Raw genomic sequence first — 23083 nt, forward strand, 5'->3', positions numbered from 1 at the left:
AAACAGGTTAATGAAATTGCTTTGTTTTGTTTTTACAGGAAAGCATAAAAGCAGATTAGTTTAACACGAAAGACTGAAAGTTGGGATTTCTTTTTTATTTTCAGCCACACCTGTGCTGTCTTGTGGGAAGCTGGGCAGATCACTTAATCCATCCTAACTTGTTCTCCCTGTCTGTAACATAAGTGTTAGGTGCTTCATCAGGCTTCCACAGAGTATGTTAGTGGTGCACCACCAAAAGTGGTGAAAAATTGATTAAAAAATAGCAAATATATGGGGGTTTGGCTGCAATAGGAGCCTCTCCAACACCCTTTGAGGAAGGAAATAAGAACTTTACAGCTGGAGCTAAATCTTCCCCATATTATAACTAAAAATGTCCTTGTGATGCCTAATTTCAGGATCAGTGGGAAATAACCCACCAGAAAAATCTCACAGCACTGGAATACTTTGGCTGTCTACTCTTTTGTTATTATTCCTATTGATATCATGACCAGATGACCTGTTTAGTACCGGATCTCTATTTTTCCTATAAATTCTACATTTAAAAAATGCCAGCCATGCTAGGAAGAGAAATGTTGTGACTGTTGAGAGGCCCTGTGCCTGAAATACAACAGAATTAGTTCCCTCCTTCAGAAGTGTCTTGCAGAAGCAAATGAATCTCCATTTCTTTTAACTTGGTTTCCCTCAGAAAAGCTCTACCTGCTTTAAATCAGGAGGTGATCTCTAAAGTACCTGTTTGGGAGTAGAACATGCACTTAATGTTGTTTGGTAAGGGCAGATTTCACTTTTGCTGTTACACTGTTCGTTTTTTGTTTTGGGGTTGTTGGTTTGATGCTTTTTTTTTTTTTTTCTGGCTTTAATTTTATGTCCACAGCATCTCCCAGTGATGCATGTAACACAGAGAGGGGCAGAACTGCCTTTCCTGTAACTGGATCTTCCCTAAGAGTGGAGCAAATTTAGTTGGATTGAGTAGGTTTTTTTACAGGTCTAATGGCAGGATTGAGGCTGTATTCATACTGGGAAATAGGGAGGAGAAGCTCTGGGGCTGACTTGCCCAAGCATAAATAAATTGGAGGTACATGAACATTCAAAAAATTCCCAGAGAGTCACGTTGCACAACTTAATGGGCCTGGTGCCTTCACCTGTGCCAATTTTATGTGACTCTTAACTCTGGCATTAAATAAAAACGAGACTTGCTCTAATGACATCAACAGCCTGTGGTGAAGAAAATATGCTGCTACTTTGATACAGATCCCCTTTTAAGGAGGACACAGTAGACAGCCAAGGCACTTTTTCCCATCTGTTAGGTAAATGTTACGATTCCTTGCTCAGAAACGTGCTCTCAACAACACCCCTCCACTTTCAGTGTTACACTAGATGATTTTTAATAAGAATATGGTTATCTGCTGCCCCTGGCTTTGCCACCTTGATTTTACCCTCCTTCTCCATTACATGAAAGGATGGAAAAGGAGGACATATATTGGCTGGGGGAGGGGAGCAAATAGTATGGGGAGGGTGTTAAATGGACCAGCTGTTATGTGTGAAGTATCTGCTTTCTAATTGCTGCTGTTGGAATTCAGGGTAGAAAAGCACTGGCTACACTTAATTAATAAGGCAGGACTCACATAAACTCCAGCTGTGAGCATAGGACTGGTCTTTAAAGAATAAGCTCGGGAGGTGGGACAGAGAGTTTGATTTCCTTGCACTAAATCCCATCACATGCTGCTGGTAGTGTGTGTGTGTGTGTGTGTGTGTGTCCACTTGAGCCCTTTGGTTGGTCTGTCTGAACCAGACATGAGGTATCTGTTGCTGTTCATGTACCCCCACCCCAAGAAAAATGATCTGTCCTCAGAAATCAAATGTGAGAGGCTGTGTTTCATGCTATGGTGGAACTGCTGTGCTTTCACTCTGCCTTCGAATCCCTAATAAGTGGGGATGTTTGTTTCAGATATAAGAAGAACATTGGCTTTTGCAGATGGACCTTGATTTAGGTTTGCTCCTTGGTCCTCTTTTCTGGTTAGTTTGGATTTTGCATCCTGCCAGTATCTCTTTCTCATCTGAGCTCTCAGCATCAGCAGTTTTGCTGCAACAGTAGCACTGGTGGGGTGGTTGTACAGCTGATGTCCCTGGACAGTGTCCCCAGGCCATTTTCCAATGATCCCTTTGAGGAGCACAATGTCCAGCTCATTTCTCTCTTTTTTATTTTTTATTTTTTGAGAAGGGCTCAAAAAGATCACTAGGAATTTCCCTGAGCTATAGCCAAGGCTCCTAAACCCCATATGAAAACGTGAATGGCACAACATTTCTTCTGTTCCAGTGCTCAATACCATAGGACACCCCGTGCCACCATCAGTGCCAGGTCTTCCCAGTCAGAGCACGGCAGCACTGGGGGCTGTGCTGAGACCAAAGGTTTCTTCCCCTTCCATGGGGTGCCACCTCTGGATTCCAAAGCTTGTTTATGTGCATTACGCTAGGAAACAGTGGAATCAGAAACAAAGGTGAAGGGGATGTTCCCATGTAGTTCAGTCTGTTTTTACTCACTGGCTGTGGAGGGAAATGAGCTTCCTGCTTAAGGTGAGGTGTCATTTGCTGGCCGGAAACCTCTGCGTCCCAGCTGGCCTGCTCCTTTGGGTGCCACCAACCAGGGCAGGTCTGTTCCAGTGCGATTGCTCTCCTTCCCAGGCCCTCTCCTTTCCTGCCCCATGTTCCTGCCTCGCATCAGTCCTTATGCTACTCAGATGCATGTTAGGGTCAGCACAAGGGAGGGGACACGGCCATGTGGCTGCAAAAGGGCTGGGAAAGGAGGAGTGCGCTTTTTTGGCATGGAGAGCCCTTGGGTAGGCCCAGCTGTTCGTTCTCACCACACCCTTCTTCCTCAGGCTGGAGCTGAGCAAGTCTGTGATGTTTTCATGCCCCTTTTCCCCCCCACCTCTTGGACTGAGATCACCCGTTGCCTTTCATGGGCTCCAAAAATACAAGAACTCTTTAGATTTCTGGTCAGAGCCCTTTATTGTTTTTGAAAGGTAAAATAATCCAAGACTCAAGCATCCAGGAGGATTTTGGTGATTCACTGCTTCTGATTTCAGTGACAGCCAGGCCTGATGTGCATCTGAACACCCAGATACACCAAGGGCCCCATGGTCCCTTGAGGTAGCTGCATGAAGCTACACATCCCACACAGAGAAAAACAATTACCAGGTGTTACTGCAGGTTTCTGAGCAAGAAAGGAGGGGTCTTGCTTCACAGTGCTCTATACACAGCAGCTCTTTGTCTCCTCCATTTCTCTTTACCCCAAATGTGTTGCTCTTTTCAAAAGTTGGTTTCGAAGAGCTGATTCACAGCCACCAGCTGTATTGTTTTATCTGAGGGAGATTAGGACTGAGAATGTTGTGGTTTTGTAGTGTAAAGGCTCCATTGGAAATAGCAGCGTGTTTGACATGAGACTGTTATTTATGCTCAAATAACATCTCATTTAAGGATGAGGAGGGTGTCTTTTTTTCTTTTCTTTTCAAGTATAGATCAATCGTGTATGAAAGCAAACTCCCACTAAGCCTCCCTTGGCCCCTAATACTTTCATTTAATTATTCTTCTGCTCTTTATTTTATGGTTTTGTCCTTGACTGGTAACATCTCTCTCTTGTTCTTCCTTACGTGCGCCATTAAGGATGGGAGGAACTCATATTTAAAGCTCAAACCTTGTCTAGATTTAAGCAGTAAATAATATTTTATACTGATTCTAGGATTATTAAATCCTTCCAGTTTGCCTCCCTCTTATTTTTACAGTTCATTGGATTAGAGCGGACATACTCTTTTGAAACTTGTCTTAACTATTTCTGTTTTGATTTTTCAAGCAGCCCTGAGAAGATACAATCTAGATGTATGCACTGTTAATTGGAAGACTTGCCATAGGAATCCAAAAAAGCTGCCTGCAAGAGAACTGATTGTTGGCGTGGAAAAAAAAAAACAAAACCATCAGAGAAACCCTGTAATTCCGAGATGTGGCTGACTTCCTAAATAGGTAAGTCTACAGTTGTTGAAATTAAAATTCAGTTATTTGGGGACAGAAATACATTAAGAATACAATTCTCTGAAGAGGGCTGACAGGCCTTTCATCATCAGTGAAAGAAATGAGTGTGAGGAGATCGTTATGCTCAAGTAGCAACCCATTTTGGACAGCTGCAGGAGCAAACACTGGGCTCTGTGCATTGCCTTGAAGTAACAATGTATCCTGCTCATCTTGATACCAGGGCCAGGCATTGCAGAGCCAGGCATCTGAAGCTTAGTTTTCCCTATAAATGCAGCTAAATCAGCTGCTGGATTTTGCAGAGATCCTGACACCATAGTGCTGAGCTGCTCTTCATTCTGCTTGATGAAATCTGCTCACCTCAGCCTGTGTGTCACAGGTATGGCCAGTTAGACAGGCCTTGCCAGTATTACAGACTGGAGCTGAGCATGTCAAGGAAAAATATCCATACTAGAGATAGGTACTGAAAAGCTGCTGAAAAGCCTCACGGTAGACAGCCTACACAACTAACCTATCTCCTCCAATTAGTCTACGGTCATCAATGAGGTAAATGTCTCTGCCTCCTGACCCAGACAGGGTGGAGTTTTAATAATAGGCATAAATCTATTGTGCTTCTCTCCTCATGACCTAACATATGCTGTCAGGGCAATGCATACCTCAGAGAAGGAGTAGAATTTATGTGTACAATAAAACAATAGAGCTTCAGTGGTATCAGCTGTTTGATGAACTTTTATATATATTTGCTATAAAACAGGCAGCAATTACCAGAATGTGATACCCAAATAAATATCCTTGATCCATTTGCATGACAGATCTTCAATTTACTCACATTCGTGTGAGAGACACACATAAAATGATATCCATGCTTAAAATCACTTAGAAGCAGTCTGAAAGACCCCACAGTTGCAAGTGATACTGCAGTACTTAGCTAATACTCATGTTTCGATGGCTTTGCCTTCATGATTCTTCCAGTGGTTCCTTAATGTTTTCTGGTATTTTGCCAAACACCTGTGAATCAGCGCACAACAAATATTCCTGCCATTTAATTTAGCCTTGCACAGAAAGGCTATATTAGGCCTGCTGCAGACCTAATCCCAAACCTCTAAAGAGGTTTAAGGCACTCTGGTTTCACCTAATCCCGAAACCTAAACCAGAATCATTGAAAACCTCCATAACACCACAGGAATGGGCAAATAAAGGGTTTCCACTATGAAATTATTAAAAGGACACAGTGTATCTTTTGGATTTGAGACCTAAAGCTTTACCTAAGGAGCTTGGACTGTCCACAATAAAGTGTTTATTTTGAAGATAGGAGTTTGAAAGGTTTATTTAACGAGAGGGCTGATTCCACCCCTCCTACCCAAAAAAGAAGAGAGGTGAGCCCTTAGAGGAGTGAAGAATGGGGAAAAAAGGATGATCAAGTAACAGGCAGTCAAAGAAGATGAATCCTGGTTTTCTGTTTGAACCTCAGTCATGGACCTCTGTGAGAAAGAGCAATAGCAAAGCCCCTGGCGCACAGCCGGGCTGCTAGTCCCTGATGTTCTTCACAGCAGATGTGTAAGGAAGAGTTATGGGCGATAGAATAAATACATTGCTGCTGTTCAAAATGGAGAGTGTTTGAGATCTCTTACTGATGGGAGATAACATGTAAAAACGTGCACTGTAATGTGACTTTCAATTACAAATTGCATCCAACTGTAATAAATTTGATCTTGCATTAATTCATGTTAAATTAATTGGATTCTGTCATTCCTGAATTCTGGTAACCACCTTATCTTGCCATATACCTCGTTATCTTTATGTTGTGAAAGGGGTATTTCATTGTCAAGGTGACTGCAGGGAATAGTAACTGCACCATGCTCTAATAAACATCTAGCTCCTAACAACTTAAAGACCTGAAAGTAAGCTGTACATGTGTTTTCACTAGGAATTGCATTTTATAGCAATGATCTGCTGTTCTAAATCTCTTAATTTAAATCATTTCAGCAAAACACGCACAGAAGTATGGGGCATTATAAAATACTGAAGGTATTTGTTGGTGCTTAGGACATTTTCCGTGCTAAGAGGCATCATACAGTCCTCAGTGTGCTGTGTGCAAGAATCAGTGTTCCTTCTGATGACGGATTTGAGAGAATTTGAGTAGAAATACAAATTCTGGTAGGCATTTAATAGCAGTGTGGCACTCCGGGTGTAATTTAGCTTTGAAAGGCTCTTTGGCTCCACGGTCAAAAGAGGCAGAAAAGTTGTGAAGGATGTTTTATTGCTCCTTCTAGCCGGCCTGGCAGCAGCACAGCCCTCTGCCAAGGTCCCAGGTAGGGCAGCCTTTCCCTCGCGGCCGGACTTTGCTTCCCCTGAGCACCCCTGGGTGCAGCCGGGGCGCACCCCGGTCCCCCTCAGCGAGCTCCCTCACCCCGCCGGCAGCGCCCCGACAGCGCATGCGCGGCCCCGGCCCGCCACGAGCCGGGCATCACGTGGGCGCTCGGCGTTCCTCTGCGGCCGCCTGGCCCCGTGCTGCGGGCTGCGCCGGCCCAGCAGCGCCGAGTCAGAGCCGCGCCGCGGCCACGCCCCTCCCCGCCCGCCCGGTGAGAGACTGGGGGGGGGGGAGGGAGCGCCGCGGGGGGGGCCCGGTGCGGCCGCTGGGGAGGGGAGGGGGGGGTTGGGGCAGTGCGCATGCGCGTCGCCATGGCAACGCCTCGCGCCCGCTGCCTGAGCTGAGGTGGAGGGGGGGGGCGGCGGGCCCGGCCGGGCGCTGAGGCGGCCGCCTGAGGGGGTCCCGCACGCCTCAGGGAGCGCCTCGTCCGTGCGCTGCTGCACAGCCCAGCCCGGCTGTGTGGCCGGAACGAGGAGCGGTGCTGAGGCGTTCAGCAGGCAAGGAGCGGTGCTGAGGCGTTGCACGGCACGCGGCGGTGCCGCCCTGCAGGTGGCCGTGAGGGGAGCGCGGCCTGCTGCGCCTGGAAACCGGCCCTGCCCCGGGCAGCCTTGCTCTGGGGTCGTTTTCTTGCGTGCTCCAACTCCCCTCAGTTGAAAGCTTTTCCTAAAGTAATCCGTGGTATTGTTACTTAATGCGGCATACAGTAAAACGAAAAAATAGCACACTATTTATTGCCTGGATAGAGCGCTGCTCAGCACGGTCTGGTCTCAGCTGGCCCTACTGTGAGCTGGAGGCCCCCTGAGGCCCCCCCATCCAGAGTGACCCGAGGCTTTTATATTTAATACATCAACGCTTTGTAGTGCAAACTTTAATTCAGAGACAGCCTGCAGAAATGTACAGAACTAGCTTGTTATAAACAGGTTTTATATCAGAAAAGAGTAGAAATCTTGCCTTAATGGATTTCTCACATATTACTTCATTAAAGGGAAAGGGAAAAAAAATAACACTCTTCGTTAGTCTGCGTGGTACCTGGCATGGGTGTGCTGCTCCTCATTCACTGAGGGGCAGCACCAGTATTTCCACGTTTTGGGTAGCAGGGTTTACTTGCTTTTGCTCCCTCTACTGGCAGCCTGATTCTGCCGCGAATTATTGCAAATGCATGAAGTATCTGTAACAGTCTGTTACAGATATATTTTCAGCATGGGCACTCTGTGTTCTGAGAAGCTTTTTGTGGACCTAGCTGTCATTCTGAATGCAATCTTGCAGTGTTTGGATGACATTTGTATGCTGATAGCTGAAATTTGGATTCTTTTATTACACATTTTTCTTGTCAGTAGTGGTGGTTGTTTGAAATGAAGCAAATGTATAAAATTCCATAATATGCCACTTTACAATAGAAAATCAACCAATGTCCAGATGCAATAACTTCATTTTGAAACAACAAGGTAAAAGAACAGGCAAGGCATTTTCTAGTGCTCTAGAAAAAATAAAGGACGTGAGAGATCAAAATCATTGGTTAACTTCTGCTCTCCTTCTGTGAGTTGTTTGAAGAGCATTTCTGCATGCTGTTTAGTACAGTTTCTTTGTGACCTGTCATTCATATAAAGCTCCCTTCACTAAACCTCAGTTTTAGCAGTATTTCTCTGAGTCTTTTAGAGTGGGCTCTGTGACTGGGAAGCATTTCATTAATAATTCGCATTGTCTGTGTAAGTTACATGGAATGCAAAGGATGTTTTATTTATTTCTAACTAATTTTTTTCTATATTTTAAAGAAACTACTGGCATAACTTTTTTTTTTTTTTTTTAACTTGCTCGTGTTTTTTAATTATTCCTGTTAACGTTTTTATTGATTTGCAGGTAAGCTTGTTTTTTCTTGTTCGTGTAAAATATCCTGTGATCGGGAAATCTAACTTGGTTTGTTCTGGCTCAGATGTGTCATTATCAGTTATAAAGATTCTGCAGATGGAAATTATGTTTGTGCATGCACTGGAAGAGCTGCCAGCTTCTAATTTCAAATAGATAGTCTGGTTTTAGTTAATTGGCATAAAGATTTTTTTTTTTTAAGCATTAGAATTACATACAGCATGAGAATGTGAATGTACTAAGGAGCAAATCTGTTGACTTAGTATGGCCGTAACTTTCCTGAACCTATTGATCATTTTAGAATGCAGCAAGTTTCTTTTTGCAATGCAGCCCTTAACTACGGACCCTTGTATGTTCGTACATTTGAAAGAGACGTCTGTTGGCTCTGTATCCTATTGTACATCTGGCTATATTCTGTTTTGTGTTTGCATACCTTTTATTTTTAGTTGGAGCACTATTTCTCTGCAAGCTCAGCTTATGTCACAACGTAACATTTCGTTGGAATAGTAAGAACTGGAAATCAGTCAGTTGTAGCTAATTAGCGTATATGGGGAATCTAATACTAAAGATTCTCATTTTCTAATTTGTCTGTGAAACATTGTTTTCATTGCAGAAAATAGTTGCTGTGACTACTCTTCTATAATAAATTGTTTTGTTGTAGGTAGGTTGGATTATTTATATGTTAGGTTTCCAAGGTTGTGAAGACAAATTTAGTAATAATTAAAAAATGTTTGAACTTTCCTTTCTGAACACCTTTTCTAAGTTGTGGTACCGATACGTTACTTCTGTACAAACTTGAACCTCAGCACAATATTACATGTTTGTGGGTATGTCCTATAAAGAGAAAAGGTCAGCTTAGTGGCCGTAGTAGCACTTGGATGTGAAAAAAAATCAGTGTGGATGGATTTATGTTTTCTTCGTATGAATGCAGTTTAACTCACTAGAATATACTTGGTAGTACAAATGAAGGGTTTCAAATTAGTAATAGCTTGAAAACTTCTTTAACTACTGTGTTTTTTTTGAAAATATTGGTCTCTGTGGAGCAGTAAAAGTGATCACAAAGCAGTGAGAAAGAAATAAATCTGCAAAAAAAAAATGCACATTTTTTGCCCAAGCAAAACAGCTCCCTTTTGAGCCTTGTGCTGGCACAGTTGTATAACAAAAAGTGGACTCTTTGCTTTTCGTAAGCAATATATGTGTGTGTGTGTATATATATATATCACAACTGTAATGAATGTACTTCCTATGGTACATTTTAATTATATGCAGCTAATGATGGCATAGCTCATCTTTTCCAGCATTGTTTCAATGGCGTTTATGACTTGGTGTAAGTGTTCTTATGTTGTGGGATTATTTGAAAGAACTGGTACTTTGAGGGATGTCAGGTGCACTGTGCTGAGAAAAGTGACTCATTAAACAATAGGTGCGTGTTATCAAAAGAAGATTGTAGGTCACCTTTAGGTGACAAATGTTACAGAGTCCGCAGAGTTACTTAAAAGGGTATTACTGGATATCATTTTAAAAGGCATATATCAGCCTTGACAGTTTCCAGACCACTAAGCTGGAGAAGCCGGGCTGTGTCGTGATTCAGAAGCATTTAAAATATGAATCAGTCTCTTCTGCATCTCAAAAGTGGAAGTTACAGGGAAAACCACTGTAAATGGATTTACCAGCACTGCTCTTCAGAGAAACTAAGAATTGTTATATCACACTAAGCAAATTAGGAGTGTTAGGAGCAAAAAATCTTTTAGTCAGCAAATTAACTCTCTCATGATTTATTTTTAAAGATCTGAATGTGACTGTTAGAGTCAAAAAAAAAAAAAAGTACAGGAAAACCTTCCCAGGTGATATTCAACCCTGTCCTAAAACTCTGAGTTTGCAGTGTTAAGTTTTTCAGAGCTAGTGGGCAAATGTTGGGTGTAAGGTAAAGCTGAGCAGGAACTATTTGAAAAGAAATGTAGAACAGAGGTAGGTTGTGTTGTTATTGTTGTTTTGTTTTTAAGCTTCTTTGATTTAGGGAAGGGAAGGATTCTGCTTTAAAATGTACCAGATAGGAATCTTAGGACAGATTTTTCACACTCAGACAGCTGGAGCAGCTGTATATTCCCCACTGAAATGAAAATGCTACACTTCAAGATTTAGAAAGGTAAAAAGTGTGACGAGAGCATTAAATAGAAGGGCCATATGATACCAAAATTTAGCTCTGTGTTTATTATAAAGAAAATCCTAGTTGTAGAAGGGAAAAAATGAACTTGTTCCACCACTTTCTTTTTTTCCTCAGGAGAAAACACAGAATATATCCTAGGTAATAAATCTGTTTTATGGCTCACATGAGAAAGGGTGGAGAAACTCCCATTATTTTCTTCCCAGAAATTGAAATGCACATGAGCTAACATGGGAGACACTGGGATTTTCATCCAACAAATGCACAGCTGGCTTCTGCTTTTATTATTTTTCTAAGCCTAATCATTTTTCATTTGATTAGCTGGTGGCTGACAAAACTATCACTTGCTCAGTGTTTTGTATATTTAGTAGACTAGGTGTGATGCAAAAAAGATATTGTAATACATACCCAGAAGCATAGCTCAACTTGTTCAGTTGATGAGGAATTTCTATGTCCCTCTCCCTAAAATGCAAGTTTCTATCATCAGGTTTTGAGTTTGAGTACCGAAAAAGTAACTGCTTGAGAACTAGAGACAGGAGAATTGTGTAAGCATTTAAGACTTTTTTTTTTTTTTAATTCACATTATAAAATTGCAGGATGCTCTATGCATATAAATAGATCATCAGGAATCAGTTGGAAGTCTACAGGGCCAATTTTGCTATGAGAAAGTGGTGAGATGATTTGAGGAAGGAAAGTCCTAGTTAGTGCTAGGAGGTGGGGGAAGAAGAGCTGCAAACAAGGATTTCAGTGTTCACAGGGTGAGCTGTGCTTTATTGGATCAGTAGGTTTTGCAGAATGCAATTTTGGAGAAGACCTGTGGACACAGTGGGGGAGGGGAAAAAAAGCAGAGTGAGACAGAGCGGCAAAGTGAGCACGCACGTAGATGTGGGAGAACAGGAGGCACGTGGGAGTGAGGTTGCGCTGAGCCATGACCGCGCCTGGGGTTGTAGGTAAAGCCCTGGATTCTCAGTTTGAAGTCAGGAGGGAGAAACGGCCTATCGCTAAACTCCTTCTGCGTGTTCTGCAGAATCAGGAAAACACGTTAAAGAGCCCAGTATCCTGGTCCATTTTGTGTTGACCCTTTATACCAGGGGCAAAGCAGACTGGCTACTTCTGAATTTGTGCTTTTGGTATTTAACGCGCTACGCTGTGCCAGAGCTCGTTATCATTGTTCTTCTGGGCAAAGCAACGCTGACACCTTCCTTAAGTAAGAAGAGAAAGAACACAGTTTTATCCCAGATTGGTTGGTCTGTGTTGTCCAAGTGTTTGGTGTGTTTCTAATTGTTATTGTCAAAAATTCCAAAACAACTTGACATGTTCTGGGGGCAGGAGAAGATGTGGTCTATCTGCTTCCACTTCAATATTTCGTGGTGTCTTCTCTGGTTTTAATTTGTAGGCATTTTTAAATGGTAGATGTTCAGAACCGTGTTCGAAATTTTAAGTGAAATGAAGTTCATTAGAAATCTTGTAGAAGGAAACTTCAGCCTAATTTAAGGTCAGTTCTGTGTTCTTTTATATCACGGTTGGCTGGGAAGGAATGGTTGAATGATTTTGTCAGTATTGGTAGAACCTATGTACCGTGTATCTACATTCTGACCTGGCTCTGTTGCACCCACTGAATAATTGTTGATTAGTTCAAGCTCTGTAACAAGAAGATTATGACTATGCTGAATGCCATGAGCCAGTATATTTTCACAGTTAAGGAAAATGGCCTTAATGGAAAAATACAAGACTACTGAAGTGTCAGTAAAGCATCATGGGAGCTCTTTTTTGTATAGATCTCCCTCAGAGACCACGGATCAGAGTACTTGGTGTATGGGACTGCTGCTTGGGACATGGAAATGCATGAGCCTGTATCCGTGGTGGCTTGCTCCTGTTGGGTCTGTAGCAGTCTGCAGAGGAGGTGCCATCGCGCAGCCAGCTTTGCTGCCCTACTTTCGCGTAGCCTGCCATGTTGGGATTTACATCTCTGGCCTGCCAGTTTAGCCATCTGATCTAATACATTTTCTTTCCTGCAACGGGCCTATGTGACTGAAGCTGTGCTTTGACTCCTAGCACCTGCGTTAGGCCCTCAGATTCCTTCATCCTCTGGCATACGAGGCGTGGCCACATTGACTCGTGGCTGGGGGAGCTGCTCCTGGGTGCCTGGGGCAAAGCATCCCTGGCGTGCAGCTGGGCACCCACTGGCTAGCAGCAGCCCTTGGAGCCGAGGTCTGCCTTTTGCAATCTGATCCCACGTCCCAGGTGCTGAGGGCTCGCTACCTAGCTGCAAGTAGGTTGCAGAGAGGGAGAGAGCTCTGGTGTTGTGTTGTATAAATGTGTGGTGCAGTCTTAGGTGCAGAAACGTCTCTGGCCTGGTCCTGTTACACTGGATTTATGCTCCTTGCGTGAGATTTGACAGGTCTGCTGCTGGTAACAGTTTGACCTTACTGAACAAGACTCAAATTTGAGAATAATTGGGAACATGCGATACATTCAGGACTTTTTAAATTTTTCTCCTTTTTTCTAGTTTGTTTAGGCCCCCCACCTTTCACTTCAACAATTGAGGGTGTTGGTTACTTCCTTCTGTGTTTATGTAAGAAAAGCTTTTTATAGTTCATTTTTCCAGTTGGCCTATGTACTTCCTCCACGGCAGCCTAACACATAATTCTTCCCACTCCCTCCCAACCACTGAAGCTAATGGAAGACTTTTTTTTAATTATTATTATAAAAATGGGGCTGTGGGATTGGAAGTGGTGTTTATTCTTACTTGGAAATGTGTTTTTTGACAAACTGTATTTTGTTATTAGTCAAGGAAAAGCATGGAAGGTAGCAAAGAATAATCAGCCATGTTTTGTTCACAGGACATTTAGTTTGTACTGGACATTTCCAGATCAGTTTTTGTTCGGCTGTAAATCTACTTAGAAAAACAGGTGTTTGTCAGAAACGTGCGTGGAAGTGGGCTACATTCTGTTTTTATTTTTGTTTTTTGATAAAAGTTTCTTAATGCAATGCAAATTGTGCAGAATTGTTCAGTATAATCCATTCCAATTTATGCAGGGCATGCGGGAGGGGTGAAGGCACTGTAGGAGCTCCACATCTACCCATGATTTTCTCCTGTCTGGATGTCTTGCACACCAACAGCACTTGAGCCTTGCAAACCGGGATCTGTGCTGGAGATCTTCTGAAAGGCCCATCATTTGCACCAAGATGGGAGAAGGTGGCCTGGCCACTTCCCCTCACTGTTCTCCAGAGGCATCGCTGCTCAGGACTGCATGCACTTCTCCCTGCTTAAGGACAGGTGCCGCATCTGGTTTACCAGGGCTTTACTCCTGCTTGCTGAAAGTTTTTATCACCATTTGTCCAGGACTGTTATTTAGCCCCCAAATAGAATTATTAATATTTAATACTACAGTATTTTCCCCCCTCTATGACAGACAGCTTACTGAGAATATCTACTGGGAATATCCTTAATTTCCTATAGTTTGGATGCTACTTCTCAATAAAGGTTATGTTTTGGAACTCATTTTACAATTAATTTTTTTCTTTTGTTGTCAAATACAATCTTGAAAGATTTTCCAACACTAATACAGATAACCTTCATCTGTCAGTGGACATATGTGTGCAGACATAGCCCCTGTCTAGAATAAGTTTAATTTGAGGTAGACTGAACTATCTCACTGCTTCAGTTCTTTAATATTGTTGGTCTCTATATAAGCCTTTGTTTTTCCCAAATGACTAGTTTTAAGGTGGCATGATAATTCTGACTTACATGAGACAGGAATTCACTTTTTCTTCTGACATAAACTAGCCACCAGCTGCACTACAAACTAGCAGGAAAAAAAAAAAAAAAAAATTAGATCTGAGGGATGCAGAGCCCGGAACCTGAGAATCCTTGCACCTTAAATCTCATGTCTCTCCCTGGGACATTTAAGGTCCTGACAGGTCATTTAGCCCCTCTTGCATTGTCTGATTACGGAAATAAAATCTTAAAGGCACTTGCTTATTTTATTGCTCCATTGCTTATTTTATTGCTCCATTGCTAAATTATTGAAATCAACAGTTAGCATTTAATTACAGTTATTTTAGGCCATAAATATAGCATAGTGGCTGATGATGTAATTGGGCATTTTATAATACCTCCTATTTTAAAAATAAAGAGAAAATATCTGAAATTCATGTCTTCATGCTTGTGCCCATTAAATGTGGTTATCATTATCTAGTGACGACATATGCTCTTCCTAACTAGGATTCTCTTCTCTTTCATGCTGATACTATCTTCGTGCTAGATTATTCCTGTCCCTAGAAGCACCTCGGGGCAGGAGTGGGAAACGAATGTGTCCCATATGGCTGCTTTGGGAAGCAGGTTTGGGTCTGGGGAGGAAGGAAAGGAGATGCAATGGGGTCTTCATGCCTGATCCTTCCCTCGCTATGAGCAGGGCACGCAGTGGGGGGGAGCAGGGCCATGCCTTCCTGTACTACGGAGCTAGCTAGGAGTGATGTGGGAGTACATTTCATTCAGAACGGGTGAAATTATTTGTTCTCCCATGCAAGAGGAAGGGAGCCAGGGAGGAACGGTGTCTCTGAGTCACCCGTTCTTCCTGGAGCGCCTCCTGGGGTGGTGCCACTACATGCAGCCCGATACAAGACTGAGCCTGAAGGCTTGAACTAGCTGATTGCAAATATTTTACAGAAGTCTTATTTTCTGGTAATTACTTTAATATGATTCAGTGTCTTCTCTTTTGTCTGATCTTGTTGATGAGCCTTCATGCCTGATCCTCCCCCACTGCTGTGGGAGCCCAGCAAGCCTTACCACAGCATCTGTACCATTCCTGCTGTTTCTCCCCTTGGTTCAGTGGCGGCAAGCGGGTTCATGGCAGCATCGTTGGCAGTGTTGCTGCTTAATACAGTGGACCTTGTAGTTTCTACTGATCCTGGACCTGGTCTTGCAAACCTGGTCCTAGAGCTTCTAAATCCCCTCAGATTCTGTGGGTAGAGCAGTTTGCAGCCTTGGGGTCATGGTGCTCTTTGCCAGTTGACATTCGTTGTGATAGCCCAAAGTGAGAGCTCCTGTGGAAACCTGGCACTTTGCTCCTGAGGCAAGTGTGTATGAACTGAGTCCAAAGCACCCAGTGTTGAATGGATATATGGAGAACGGCTGGGATTTAGGTTCCAGTGGGTCACCAACTGTATTTACTAGAGACTACTAATAATAGTGAACAGACTCATTCCATTCCCACATCTCTAGGGTTTTAAAAATCCAGCAGAACCAGCAAAATACCTAAAGCTCAGCCAGTGAAATCCAGCCAAGTTTTGTAAAGATTACAATGGTAGTTTCAATTAAATATAAATCGTGCACTTTCAATGTACAATTTACTTAAAAGGAGTTATTTTGCCAAACCATAAATGTACCAATAACTAAACCAAAGAAATAGCAGTTTAAGAAATCTAAGTTTATAAGGTTTAGAAAAAACTTTCAGATATTTTTATTGCTTTTATTTAACCATGTGATTCATATTTAATCCTGGTTAGACTTAATTCATACATACATATCTTCATAGCAGGCCGTACACTTCTCAGAAGCAAATGACTGGTCTATGTTAGCGCATTTGTTCAATAAGGGGCGGAGAGGGAGAGGTGTAGAGTACAACTCACTTGCATAATCTTTTGCATATATGAGAAAAAGTCTGTCTCACATTAGACCTACAAGAAAAACATGGGTACTCATAATTCATATTATCCCGTAAAATTTAGAAGAGCATTCTGAGACTGTAAATGAAGGTAATTTATGTATAAAACCTCATCCATGAAGAATTTATTGCTAGAGTAGGTATAATATGCTTTGGCACAGACTTCTCCCCTGAAACTAGTACTTGCAGATTTGAAAAAGGAACATACCTCGCAGGTTAAATTATAATCTGGTTTTATAGAAAACACATTATTATGAAGACTTTTGCATTTGAGAGTGCTAAAGACAGTTAATAAGTTATTGTTCCATGGCTGTTGCTCACGGATGTGTGTAAACATCTTCACTATGTGAGCAGTCTCATTAAAATCAACAGGGAGAGGTGGCTCTTGTGTCTTGTAGATTTTTGCTGGAAGACTTGGACATGCAGTGGTAGAAGTGAGGCCAAAGCAGGGCTGAGGTTGTGTTGCGGCAACGATGTGTCCAGTATTGGGGAGATTTCGGCACCATCTCCTCAATGATTGTGCAACTCATGCAGCCGGAACAAAGATATGCTTCCTTCTGGTTGGATATGATTTTTTTTTTCTTTTGAGCTTATGTTGTGTGTATGTGCTTTTATAATTGTCTCTTTTTGACCTAAATGCTTTTACATCCATGAAAGTTAATGATATGATATGAAAATCAAGGGAAAAAAACAGCCTGTTGCTACTACAACTTTTTCAAATAGTACAAAGTAACCTTAAAATAGGGAGTGATCTGGTTAACTGTAGAATGTAACACTTAAATGCATGTAGCTGGGAATAGAAAGAGCTGCTAGCATGATGGGATTAGAGCAAGAGAAACTACTGAGTTTACTGCCACAAAAATGGACCAAAGCTCCTGAGCATTGATATAGAACAGATAGGACCTTTAAATTCTCTGAAAGATACACAATTGTGTAGGAAAGCAGTCTGTTAGGCTTGGATGGACAGCGAACACTATCAGTTCCTCTGGGATTTAAACTAGGAATTGTAGGAAGTGTAGGTGTTTCAGGAAGTGCTTTTCTAAAATACGGTGATATTTCTTCCGGAGGTGGGTCCTTGGACAGTACACTTACACTTAGTCTTTTTTCTGTTGGCTTGCCCTACAGCAGAAATCCTAAACTATTGAGAGCAAAGACAGCTTCCTCTGCCAGGTGTATTAGCCAGAATCGCATCTCTGAAGAAAGAAGTAACTTCTCTCTTTAAAGTCACATGATTTTTGAGGTCACTGAAAATTTATCACATCAAGGTATCACTTTGCTACTAAGGAAAGCCACAGTGGGCTTGCATCTGAAGTACTATGTTCAATTCTCTGCTTTTCCAGATGGGTTTAGTGGAGTTAGAAATGATACTGAAAACTAAACTGAAATGACCAAGGGAAATGGAACAACTGCCTTTTGAGGAGAGAGAAAAAAGGCTGGTACACTTCAGTTTTGAGGAAGATAGATTTATCACTGGGGTTTACAAAATCATGACAGTGATGAAAAAGCTGAATGTGAAACTGTTGACCTCCAAAGCCTGTAATGCAGGAACTAGAGGGCACTCAATGAAGCCAGTAGGTGATCAAGTTTAAAACAAGTAAGATAAAATACGCCTTAATTTTCTGAAACTTCAGATAGTGAATTTGCTCCCACAGGAGGTAGTGAAGGCAGTGGTGGTATCAGCAGGTTCAAAAGGGATTAGACAATTTCACAGACAGGAGGACTACAAATGGACAGTAAAATTGCAGTGTCTTGTAACTTCATTAATGTAGCAACTGTATATGGGGAAGCCTGTGGGGAATGGACTGCCAAGGCAGTCAGCCTTTTCCCTAGCTAGCATCTCTAAATTCGTGCCGCTGCTGGAAACGGTGTTGGGCTAGACAGACTGCTCGCCTGACCCTGCTGGGCATTCCTTATGCAATGCTAGCACCATTGAATGCTTTCCTTTGGATGCTCTGTTTGTTAATATGCTGAGTTCTTATAAGATAATCAAGAAAAATCGGTAGCAAGCATGTTAATACTGCATTGTTAATACCTGAAGTATTAACGTGCTTCAAAGTCTGATCCATTGATAATCAGATGCCTGCCTGCTACTATGCATGTTACTAACATGGCATTTATTTGGAAAATGTACAACTTGGAAAATGAATTTTAAGTTTGTGTGTAAGTTTGTTTATTTTTCTTGGCAGTGAGTTTTAGCTATCTGTGAAGTGAAAAGCCGTCCAGGTGCAGTGAAGCTGTATGGTGCCACGAGTACTCCAGCAGGAAGGTGTACAGGACAGGTATGCAGGAGGCTGAGTAGGAGCAGTTCCTTCACGGTGCCATACTGTGTGCTACTGAGATGTCTTTGTGCTGGTTTGAAGTAGGCCAAGCTGAGAAGATGAGACAGAAGAGGGACGTTGTGCTGACCACGTCCATGGGTGGGGCCCAGAGCCTGGGACTTGGTCCCCATTCCAGGCCCTGGGCTTTAGTGCCACCAGAGCTGCAGTGACAGCCCTGTGGGCTGGGGCTTCCTCCTCTCACACTGCTTGGTGCCTGCCCCTCTCCTGATCACTCAGTCAAACCCAAAGTACTTAGGCTACTGCTTTTTATATAGTGCTTAGCCTTTTTATTATTTACATCAATTTATTTGTAAATGAATTTGGATATTGCCTCATTGTCAACATCTGTAACATTTAGAGGGGTCCTGCAAAGATGGAAGACAACACTAATTCATTTAAGTATAGTATACAGAAAAGTTCTTCAAAAAGTTTTGTCTGTATATGTTTTATTTTTTGAAACGTTAAGCATGTCAACAAAAATATGCTCTGTTTTGATTAGAGGATGTGTTGGATTTTGGGTGTTTTTTTACATACAGACCTTTTTGTGTAGCTTCTCTGCTCTGGACACTTTCAGTAGAGACTTACAAAAGCCATACCGGTGCAGTTCAGGTCAGTTCATTGTGTCTGAGGAAACTGGTAGTGGTGTTCTGTTGATGAGAAATCCAGTGTAAAGAAATCTGCACTAGTGGTCTCAGATGTGCTGTTGGGAAACATGTTTGGGTTTTAATCAAGAGAAAGAGGGTGCTTGGTTCTTAAAATTACATATATTTTTTTTCCATGTTAACAAAAATGAAGAGCTTAAAACTGTCTGACTAAAACCTCAGCTAATTGAGTCCTGGTTCTGTGAGCATTTTGATGTAATTGTCCTTTTTGTTTTTCAGTTTTCCGTGGAAGTACTTCAGCTGTAGGCAAAAATAAACTGAAAAAGCCTTTTAAGTCTTCTTCACACCTAAATATATTTATGCGTATTTTTAGTCATTATTTACTTTTTGCAAATTTATCTTGATGTGAAAAAAAAAAAGTTTCAGATGTATTGTTCTCTTAGCAAAGATTTGACCCTCATCTTTACAGACACAATTTCACCATTTTCCTATCAGCCTTTAGTTCAAAGGAGCACTTCTAAGCATGCAGGCAAAAAACAGTTCTATTGTATAAAATAGAGATGTGTGTTTTATATCACGGGAGTTTAGAGAACAATGCAAAGGTCAATTGTGTTGCTTGCTCTCCTGTCACATGATGTGGGTGTGTATATGAATGCATCCCTGGAATTCCACTGTGGGATCTGCATCTTTGAAGCTGATGCTAAAATTACTGCCGAGGCTCTTCCAAAGGCGGATACTGATAGAAGATTCAATGAAATCGAAGGTCGCCAGTCTGGTAGGCGTTGAAAGATACCTGGCTATGATACTATTTCTGATTTAATAATGCGAATGGGAGGCTAGCCCTTTGTAATAATTAGGACTAATTACTGAAGAGGTGTTGACAGATGGGCTAAGAGGAAACAAACTGCCTTTATCCAGTGGCTTAGAGTCAGATTACTAGTCTTGTGTTATCTGTTTCTCAGAAAGTAGAAGCTTCAATCATTCACTAAGTCTTCAAAGGGGAAAGGGATCCTAACAATATACAGGATTTGGGATGAAGCTATGAAATACGTCTTTGACTCAAAATGGCTAAATTAATCTCCTTTCTGTAAATTATCATACTTTTAAAGTTTTAGTTACAGATGGAGAATCTGATTATAGTCTTGAAAAATAAGTGAAATCAATATTGATGACTGTCCTGTTGTTGTTTGTTGTGGGTGCTCCTGCTCATGGATTAGCCTGTGCTCGGTTCCTTGCTCTGTTAATAATCTTAATATGGATTCTTTGTTTCCCTCTTATGCTGTGCTTATTATCCACCTGAAAACAAGACAAGGGAAAATACTTAGTAATCTCTCACATTGTCTTTGTTTTATGCAGATGTCATATCTGCTTCTCAGCAGAAAATACGTCTGTCAAATGACTATGGTTATTTACCTTTTTAGGAGACAAGATCCTGGATATTTTAGGAAGAAAAACAATTACAGATATAATTGTGTTTACTGAGGAATTACTTGTTGATGTAGGATTTCCTTTAAAGTATTTTTTTTCTCTCCTTAAGGAGGTGATGTCCATGCAGTACATCTGGGTGAAGTAGATGTGTATATCTGATATGAATGGAGTTAGCAGAGACATTCAGGGGTTAATCCTTTGTCACTAGAATGAGCGCTCAATGTGACTTACTTTAGGCAAATGATTTAGAAGTCCAGCAGCCCTCCATCTTCTCAGATGACCACTTTAAGTGCATTTCTTCCCACCCTCCACCATATATAGGTCCTGTTTGTTCTGAGAAGTACCAGGTACATACAGTTGCCTTGAATTGCAGTTATAAGATGAGGTAGCTTTCAATTATTTATTTACTTTTTTTAACAAAAGGGGCCTTTTAATTAGTGTTTAAATATTTATAACAGTTTTCTTGTGCTGTAAAATCGGTTATACTTTGATCTAGATTTTCTGGTTTGAGATAATAGGGCTGGTAAAAGTTTTCCTAATGAATTTGGTCAGAACATGACATAATCTGATTATCTGACGAAAGACTGACACTTTAGTTCCTGCCAGAATAAAAGTGCAGTACAATAGGGGGGCTATTCAGCACACATTCAAAGTCTGGGAGTTCAAGTTCAGGTACTGCAGAATTGTTCAAAGTTTCAAATTAAGGCGGTGAAACGGTTTTGCATTTTCACTATATTTTTGCTCAGGAGTAGTTTATCTTGGATGTCAGGAGTAGTCTGAAGTTATGTGTGTAAACCACGTAACTCTGTTCTGGAACTTTGGTTTTATTTTTTGCCATTTGTGTTATTCCTTATAACAGAGAGACAAACTGATCAGCACATCGCACATGTAGCAAACAGTCAGTACTAGAGACTGGGAACTGAGCATCATCAGCATTCAGCTGCTGTTCAGCTTGTGACCAGCTTTTGACTGGTATCCACATTTTAATAATTTAACTCTTTAATGTATGATTAGCCTTATTTCAGAGTGTTGGAGATGAGAATATATTTAATTAATGCATCCTACATGCTTATGCAAAATGGATATAGACTTACATGATCAAACTGGCAGAAAAGAGCAATTGTGGGTTTGTATCTAAAGCATAAGCTTAGCCTAAACTGTTAAAATAAACATTTTTTTATTATTTGATATTCAGGTAATATTTGCCTTGTAAATGTCATTCCTGTTTGCACTGGAATTATAGTGATTCTTACTAGATTCCTAGCGCTAATTTTCTCTCCAATAGCTTGGCTTATCCAAATGACATTTGTTTATACTGTATTGGATTGGAATCCTAATAAACAAGTTAATAATCAGGCTTGAATTTTGGGGGGTGTTTCATAGCATAAAAATACTTCATAAAGTGTAACTCTGACTCGTGTATAACTCTAAGGCTTTCCTTTGTTTAAATATTATATTGAAAAGGTTCTTGGAAAAAATAAAACGTACGTACCAAATGGTATGGTCTTTAGTGAAGCACATATTGAGAATATAAACAAAGGAGGGTGGGTGGACACAGGTACAATATTCTGATATAAATGTATTTCCCACTGTGGCAATTCTGGTAAAGTATTTAGCCTGGTCAGGTACGAGCAGAATCATTTTTGATTCTTTTAATGAACATGCATTTTGTGAGTGTAGTGAGTAGTTTTCTTTTTCATTCTATGAAATGTAAACTGCCTGATTAAATTAAAAGGAATGATTTCGGAAAGCACTGTCAGAGCTCAACTTGCAGTGCATTTTAATGTAATTGATTACCTTTGTGAGGTTTCTCACTCTTGGTAAGGCATATAGGGAGTTACTTCACAAGCATCAGGAAGTGTACAGACATGAATGCGAGAAGTAGTAATTTTAAAAGTACCTAAAAAGTACATTGTTTTCATTTTTGTCTTCATAAGAGATGCTACTCAGTATCTCCTCCCACCAAAAATGCAAGAATTGAATTTCAGGGACATTCTTGTTCAAAGAAACTTGAGGACTTCAACTGCAAGTGACAGTAATTTTTACTTCAGGTGTGGCCAAAGCAAAATAAAATACACTTCTAATAATTCCGTGTGTAATAAAATATTTGTATGCATTTCTGTTTTACCATAGTTAAATCCAAACAGAATACTTATAGAGTAAGGAAAGGTTTAATGTTCTTTTGTTTTAGTTGAATATAAGGTAATGATGCAAAATTAAGATACAGTGTCGTGAAAAACTTACTGAGATATTAAAATGGATGTAATTTTAAGATAAGCATGAAAATGGGTTTTGGCCTCTTTCTCCCTTATTGTTGAGTGTATCAGGCCAGATCCCGAGCAGAGCTCAGTGCCAATGGAAATTACTCCATTTCTAGCAGCTCTGGACTTGGTTCTCTACATCAGGAATCAATTGATAAGTCATGTGCGATGTATATTAGATGTATAGGTTAATTTCCTATAGGTTATTTTTTATTATGCAATATCATGTTACATATACATTTCCTTAATTCCAAAACCTCTTAAGTTATATTTCACACTTTGATGAGAAAAGTATAGAAGACAAAATGTCATCTGATGTGTATTGTATTTCATGTTCCTATGCCCTGTGGGAGGAAAAGAAAAGTAATAGAACAGACAAATAAATAA

At 41.1% G+C, this 23083-nt stretch overlaps 1 protein-coding gene across 9 annotated transcripts in view; it reads left to right on the top strand.

Annotated features, from left to right (window-relative positions):
* The window catches only part of GNB1L (G protein subunit beta 1 like), a 62795-nt gene that overhangs the window by 14676 nt on the left and 25036 nt on the right, over positions 1 to 23083 (top strand). For 2 of the 9 annotated variants that reach the window (XM_084539006.1, XM_084539009.1), the window contains exon 1: positions 6810 to 6888. The gene's annotated coding sequence lies outside the window, so the exon portion shown is untranslated. Of the gene's footprint in view, positions 1 to 2908; positions 3021 to 3847; positions 4015 to 6486; positions 6603 to 6709; positions 6737 to 6809; positions 6889 to 18344; positions 18367 to 23083 lie in introns of those variants that run through there. The other 7 variants (XM_084539010.1, XM_084539014.1, XM_084539007.1 and 4 more) reach the window with 7 other exon arrangements.

The sequence above is a fragment of the Aythya ferina genome (assembly GCF_964211825.1).
Source record: "Aythya ferina genome assembly, chromosome: 17".
In the NCBI taxonomy this organism is placed as follows: domain Eukaryota; kingdom Metazoa; phylum Chordata; class Aves; order Anseriformes; family Anatidae; genus Aythya; species Aythya ferina.